We start from the raw sequence: 7637 nt of genomic DNA on the forward strand, positions 1-7637 counted from the left end.
TGGAATATATTTGGCAATCTTTTTTTTTTTTTTTGGGTCCGGTCGTAGGTCCTCTGGGCCTGGGCGCTGTCCCTCAGCTCTTCAGCTCAAGGCTAGCGCTCTACCACTTGAGCCACAGCGCCACTTCCGGCTTTTTTCTTTTTGCTTATGTGGTGCTGAGGAATTGAACCCAGGGTCTCAGGCATGCAAGGCAAGTGCTCTACCACTGAGCCATCTTCCCAGCCCATATTTGGCAATCTTATAAGGAGCAGTTTCCTAAATTAAGAATAAAAGCAAATTAGCCATGCTTGTGATATCTAGGTCTTTCTTTGTACTATTCCATACAAGAACAGTCTTACATTTAGCCATGAAGTAGTAGCTGGGAAGAAATGTATCTGTCACCCAATATGACTAAATTACATTATAGAACAAGAATCAACCAGCATCTAGCCTTTCCTTCTCCAGATTCATTAACCACATGGAGTTCAATGTCCTCCATATTCTGGTTCAGGATTCATTTTTTTTGGATCCTGACTTGTTGACATTCTCCTAGGATATAGGACTATGTTTCTCAATTTCAAAAAGTGTAATTTTTTTCTAGCCACTAACATGAATGTCTGCAATCCATAGTTCATTTATATTTTAAAATGATTTTTGACATTTCAGCATTCTTCATGCCCAAATCCTTCACCAGGCAATATCTGAAAAGGAGTAAAATTGGCAGATTTCAATTCTAACTTCATTTTCTTCTCTTGCTCAGACTTTGCTGGAGGTGTGAATGGGCCACGAGGTGCCAGGAGGCCATCAGCCAGAGGAAGAGCAACAACCTGGACATTAACTCCTAGAAGAGTGAATCTTGTCTCAGAGACTAGAACCTGCCTGTTTTGCTTTTTTTTTTTTCTGACTTCTGAGTATTAAGTTCTATTGCCACGTGTAACATGGGAGATGGATATTTTTGTGGTAACATGGGTGAATTTGTATGGAGAATGATTCATATGGAGCTGTGAAGTAAGTAGCTGGGGGGAGAATATGGAGAAAATTTGTTTTTGGCAAGAGACTGTGCCACTGAAGTTTCTTGAAGGCACTATGTATAACATGGAAAAAATTATGTTTCTTCTGTTCTCTCCAACCAACTACACGGTCACAGTGAGAACAACAGAATGGAGGTTTTTCTTGGAGACATATGTAAAAGAAAATTTAGCAAAAGTAAGAAATTACCTAGGAGAGCTGCAGAGCCTACTCAAGTTTGTATTATTTCCTCTCCGTGAAGAGACTGAAAATCTCTCCATTTAAATGAAAGATTATTGCTGGCCATCAAAATGAAAATCCTCCTATACCCAGTAGCTGATGGGTGTACAAACCTCTTTACCAATCGGTATTCCATCTTTTGGCACAAAATATAACTTGAACTCATCTGTCTATTTATATTTTATTCAAAATTCCTAACTCCATGGGATAAAAATTGTCAGGCTCCCAAATTCAAGTCTAGAGAAGTTAAAATCCTGATTGTTTACAAAGCTTGTCCATCCAATAGAGCTGGTGTTAATTAACTCTGACATCCCTAAATTCAGTTTGCATATTCAGTGGTTGCCATAAAAAGCTGGGTCTGAAGGAACAAATGCACAAACACTACCATTAAGGAGGGCAAAGGCAATGCATATTTTTCCTTGGGTTGCTTCTGTTACCAATCAAACCTGTAGACGTGAGACTAGAGAGTTTCTGACAGTGAGTTCCACCGAAAAAAAGATGCTGTTCATTTGTTTTGGCAGTGAGCTGCACTATTCTAAGAAGGCAGCTGTGCCTGGCAGAACCCAGCACTACAACTGAAAATCTGTCTTGTCTCAGCTTTTGCAGGACATTTGGTTACAGGAGATAGAACAGAAAGAAGATGCTCAGGAAGCTGCAGTAAAAATGCTAACTTGTAAAATTCTTTATGTGCAGCAAAATGTTTTCAGTTATTAAAGCAAACAAAATTTAAAAAGAAATTCACTTTTCATCATTTGCAGGATTGTATATTCCTACCATCATGGCCAGTTGTATTTCTTTATGGAGATTCTTTCCACCTGGAAAAATTCCATAGTAGCTCATGAGCATGTTTAAACCTGCAGCCAAAAAGTTTCATTGATAATGCAGAAATTCTAGGGAGATTTTTTCCCCCCAGGTTTTGTTAAGTTCTATAAATGCCCTATTTAAATATATCATTCTAGACATCACGAAAACCAGTAATACAGAAACTGAGGTGTAAATGTTTTTTTTTTTTTACCTGATGTCTTTCTAGAAAACTCAAGTGCAAACTCACTTTGTGGAGTGCACTGGTCATACCCATGTATATATCACAGGAAAAACTTGATGTGCAATGAAGGTGTTCCCTCTGCCCTACATGACTGAAAATTCATACTTGAGTGAGCTGTCTGTCTGTCTGTCTGTCTGTCTACCTATCCATTCACCTACCCTGTTCCTTTCTACTTGATGGCAGGATATCCACAACGGTAGTAGCTTGGATGCTAAGTGAGGAGGAAAGGGGAAAGGGACAGAGTAGCCCAAGTAATTTTTGCTCTTTTCCCCTAGCATGAAGTAATATACAGTGTGTAGTCATGTCTTCTATGGGTTGACAGACAAATGATCAGCTATTTCTCTTACATGGCAATCAACTTCTTTGACAATACTTTTGTCAACACCATCTGGTATAGTATATCTTTGATTCTATGCTAGAAGCTAACTCATTTCTTTGTATCAGGGGAAGTATCTAGTTGTATCTATATTTTGAAGTGGTGAAATACAGACTTGGGTTTGGAATTGAGATTTGTGTGGGTTGGTACCAGGATTTCAACTTTCATGTCTTACATTTGTTTTGCTTGTGTGTTCAGCTAGTGCTGTATCACTTGAGTCATGTCTCCAGCCTGGTCTTTTGTTGGTTATTTTGGAGGTGGAATCTTGAGGACTTTCATGACTGACTTCAAGCCCTGATCCTTTGGATTTCAACCTCCTGAGGAGATAGGATTATAGACATGAGCCATCAGTGTGTGCATGCATGTGTACACATGCACACACACATTCCTTTGAACCTGGCACCATGGTTCATGCTTGTAATTGTTACCTATGCAATTAAATATGAAATTATCTGATTTGGGGAGGGAAAGGGGAATAACAAAATGGTGAAACAAAGACAAAGAATGACCCCATGCAACAATGGTACTCACAAGACATTATGTTGGAAATTAACTTTATAACTTCATGGGGGGAGGGGAGGGAGGAGCGATGATGGGAAGGAGTGGGCAACAATGTTTGACCACAAATGTACTCATGACCTCACTTATGTAACTGAAACCCCTCTGTATAGCACCTTTACAACAAAATAAGATTAAATTTAAAAAATTATCCATATCTGAAAAATAAAAAACAAATAAATTCTGTGGGCATGGATCAAGTGGTAGAGTACTTGTCTAGCAAGCATGAGTTCAAACTTAGTACCTTCAAAAAAATTGTTTTTTTCCGGTCATGGGGCCTGGGTGCTGTCCCTCAGCTCTTCAGTTCAAGGCTAGCGCCCTACCACTTGAACCACAGCACCACTTCCAGCTTTTTCTGCTTATGTGGTGCTGAAGAATTGAACCCAGGGCCTCATGCATGCAAGGCAAGCACTCTACCAATAAGCCATCTTCCCAGACCCCAAAGTAACATTTAAAAAAAAAATCAGATTAGTCCATTTTTCCACTTTGCTTTAGACCAGATTCTCCTTGGGCATTGTTGATGCTATATGATGCTGTCTGCAGAAACAGTCCATAAGTCAGAAAGCAAACACTAGGCCAGTTATATTGTGTATTTCTAATATAATACCTGACATGTGTGAACTGGCCAGACAGCTCCTCCAAGAGCTGCTGCACAGGATGTATGTAGTAAGCATTGGAGCAAATTGGAAGTACAACCCTTGTCTCTTTGGGAAAGGCCTAAGTCATACCATCCTAGAGGCAGGCTCAACCCTTCTGCTTCTCTAGTGGATCATGTTTCTTAAATAGCTCTGATGGCTTTATTGCAGTCAGTGGAAGACAAGAGGCCATTTGCCTCCTGCACAGCCATCACTGTGGTCCTCAGCCTCGGGATATATTCATTAGGAGACAGGCCATACCAGCCTCACTCCTCAATTCTTGAATAGCACTCAAACTATCTTCTAACTCCAAGAGTCTAATGAATCAAACTCTTTGGAGGGAAGAGGTATGAAGAAAACCCCAATGTCCTCAAATGTTTGAGTAAAACCAATTGTTTATCGCTTATGTATGCTTTAGTCAGAAGTTTGCCAACTAGGACTTTTTGTTTTGTTTTTGGTATGGTCCCCAAAATAAAAGTAATGTTAAAGGTCTGTTTAAAATAAACTCAAACTAGAGAATGTATGACAGAGATAGTATACAGCCCACAAAACCTAAAGTACTTATCAGCTAATCTTTCCAGGAAAGCAACTAATGCAACCATTCAGGTATCATGATGAGATCTCTCTCTTCTAACTGTGACTCTTCTTCTCTCCCCTTCAGTCTATCTGTATTATCAGTGAGACCACCATAGGACTTTGGCTTTGACTTAAGGAACTCTCTGAGAGCTGTGTGTAATTAAGCACCACTTTTGGGTAGGCCCTCCTAAACCCCAAGACTACTCTACATCAGGCTCCTGTCTCAGAAAACCTCCACTGACCAGTCCTGCCAGGATATAGCCCCTTTCAGTGAGCACACCTGAAGCCATTTGATACTTTGGTGCTTTTCTCTCTCTGCCCTTTTTTGAAGAGCCCATACACCTTCAAGGTTTGGGGAAGATTAGATTTTTAACCAATTCCTGAAGCTTCAAGTTAGAGATGAACTTTCAATTCAGGTTCTTCCTCTTTTTTTCCCTTTTATTTGAATCCCAGGAGAAACATGAATATCTCTCCGGCTGCAGCTTTGTCTGATCGTTGCTGGCATCTTGAAGGAATATCTTTGGTCTGCTGAATCTCCTAGGCCAATTGGGTGGAGAGAGATGTTAAAGGGGGGACTTAGTAAGGGATAGTATCTTTTCTCTTTAGGTAAAGCCGTGTTTTGAAAGAACAATAAATCCCAAGGCTAGACTTCGCTCTAGACCCCCAGGGCTTAAGGTCCTCACATTTGCAGGCTGAAGAGGGAAAAAAAAATTTGGATTTAAATAGGCTCCCTGATTGGCATCCGTCAATGTTTTGTTGTTGTTGTTTCCTTACTTTTATTTCACCTACTCCTCTTCATCCTTTTTGATGGGACCATGACTCTGGTTTTCACTATTTCTCAGAGACCAGAGAAGTGGCTTCTTCTCTGAGGACTCCAAGTCCCAAAGCAAATATACACAACTCTATGTCCAACTTCTAGGGAGCCAAAAACTCCCCCATGCCACCAAAAGGTGGAACCTCTTTTGATCCTCCACCACCTACAGAATCAAAACTCCATCTGTTGCAGTATTTTGAGGTCTGCCTACTTCTGTAGGAGAGCTATTTTTTTCCTTACCTCACCTCTTTCTTGTCCCTCTCCCCTCAGTGGTGGTTACCACGAGGCATGTGGTTCTTTAGGTGGATGGCCTTACTCTACCCTTCCTCATTCTGGGTCCACCACCTGAAGGGCTGCCTGGTTTGCCTCACTAACACTCAACCATGGGGACAAAGATCAGGTTCAAGGTGGAAATTTATCCTTCCAAATGATGTTGAAGTTCTAACCCCAAATGCCTAGGCATGTGATTTTACTGGAAATGGGGTATTTTCAGATCAATAAACTAAGACTGGCTTCAATGAGATGGCCCCAAATCCAGAAATTAGGGCACAGAAACAGACATACCTAAAGACAATCTGAAGACAAAGGAGGAAGACAGCCATCTAGCTACAAGCCAAGGCACGACCCAGGCTACCTAAAGGGGGAGACAGTGATGGAACTGAAGGAATCTATGCCCTCTGAAGGAATCAGTAATGCTGGTATCCAGACTTAAGATTTCTCAACTCCAGAACTATGAGGCAGCCACTTTCTATTGTTTGAAAGTTGCAGAATTGTATTTGTTAGAGCACAGTAAGGCCTGGGTTCATGACTTTCTCCAGTGATGTTCGTTCCACACTTTGAGTATCCAAGATTTCAGCCCTTGTCTATCTAACCAGCAGCCACAGATCTGAGGTCAGAGAATGTCTCTGAACACTCAGTGCTTGCTGCAGTGCTAGAAAAATGACAAGCACATAAAGAATGTTGGTTAAGTGAATGAATTTATGCTATTGAGATTATATATTGGGGCTGATGAGATGCTTAAGATATCTTGAGGGGCTAGGAAGGTGGCTCAGTGGTAGAGCACTTGCCTTGCCTGAGGCCCTGGATTCGATTCTTCAGCACCACATAAGCAAAAAGAAAAAAGCTGGAAGTGGCGCTGTGGCTCAAGTGGTAGAGCGCTAGCCTTGAGCTGAAGAGCAGAGGGATAGCGCCCAGGCCCAGAGTTCAGGTCCCACGACCAGACCCCCCCCCCCAAAAAAAGATATCTTGACCTTATAATAATTACACTGTCAAACATCCCTCATTTTCCTGCTCTCCAATGTTTTCATTTGTTTAAAAACTGATTGGAAGTAAAGGGTCTCTATGACGAAAACTTTAAAAACCTGAAAAAGGAAATTAAAGCAAGGAAATTAAAGGAACTGGGAAAACCTGCCATACTCCTGGATTGGGAGGATTAACATCGTGAAAATGGCAATACTGCCAAAGGCATCTACAAATTCAATGCAATATCTGCCAATATCCTAATAGAAGAAGCAATGCAAAAATTCATATGGAACAATAAAAGACCCCGAATAGCAAAAAACAATACTTAGCAGAAAGAACAGTGCTGGAAGAATATCAATACCAAATTTCAAACTCTACTACAAAGCCATAGAAATCAAAACAGTTTGGTACTGGCACAAAAACAGACCTGAGGACCAATGGTATAGGATTGAAGACCCAGAAATGAACCCACAGATCTACAGCCACCTAATTTTCAACAAGGGAGCTAAAAAAAATAGAATGGAAGAAATACAGCCTCTTCAGTAAATGGTACTGGCAAAATTGGTTAAACACCTATAGAAAACTAAAGCTAGATCCCCATATATCACCAAATGGATCAAAGACCTCAAAGTCAAAGCAGACACCCTGAAAACATTACAGGAAGGAATAGGAGAAACTCTAGGGCTCCTTGGCACAGGCCAAAATTTTCTTAATAGAGACCCAGAAACACAGCAAGTCAAAGAAAGTTTGGACAAATGGGATTGCATGAAAACTGCAGAGCTTCTGCATGGCAAAGGACATAGCTAGCAAGATCAATAGAAAGCCCACAGTTTGGGAGAAGATCTTCACTAGCCAAACAATGGACAAAGGTCTCATATCTAAAATATATTTAGAGCTCAAAACATTAAATTTCCCCAAAACAACTCCTCAAAGAAACAACAGCCCAATAAATAAGTGGGCTAAAGACTTAAAGAGAAACTTCTCTGACTAGGAAAGAAGGATGGCCATTAGACACATGAAGAAATGCTCAACCTCTCTCTTTTTTTTGGGGGGGGGAGTCTGGTTGTGGGGCCTGAACTCTGGGCCTGAGTGCTGTCCCTCAGCTCTTCAGTTCAAGGCTAGCACTCTACCACTTGAGCCACAGTGCCACTTCCAGATTTTTTC

Source organism: Dipodomys spectabilis, unplaced genomic scaffold (genome assembly GCF_019054845.1).
Source record: "Dipodomys spectabilis isolate Male_0828 unplaced genomic scaffold, ASM1905484v1 ptg000140l, whole genome shotgun sequence".
In the NCBI taxonomy this organism is placed as follows: Eukaryota; Metazoa; Chordata; class Mammalia; order Rodentia; family Heteromyidae; genus Dipodomys; species Dipodomys spectabilis.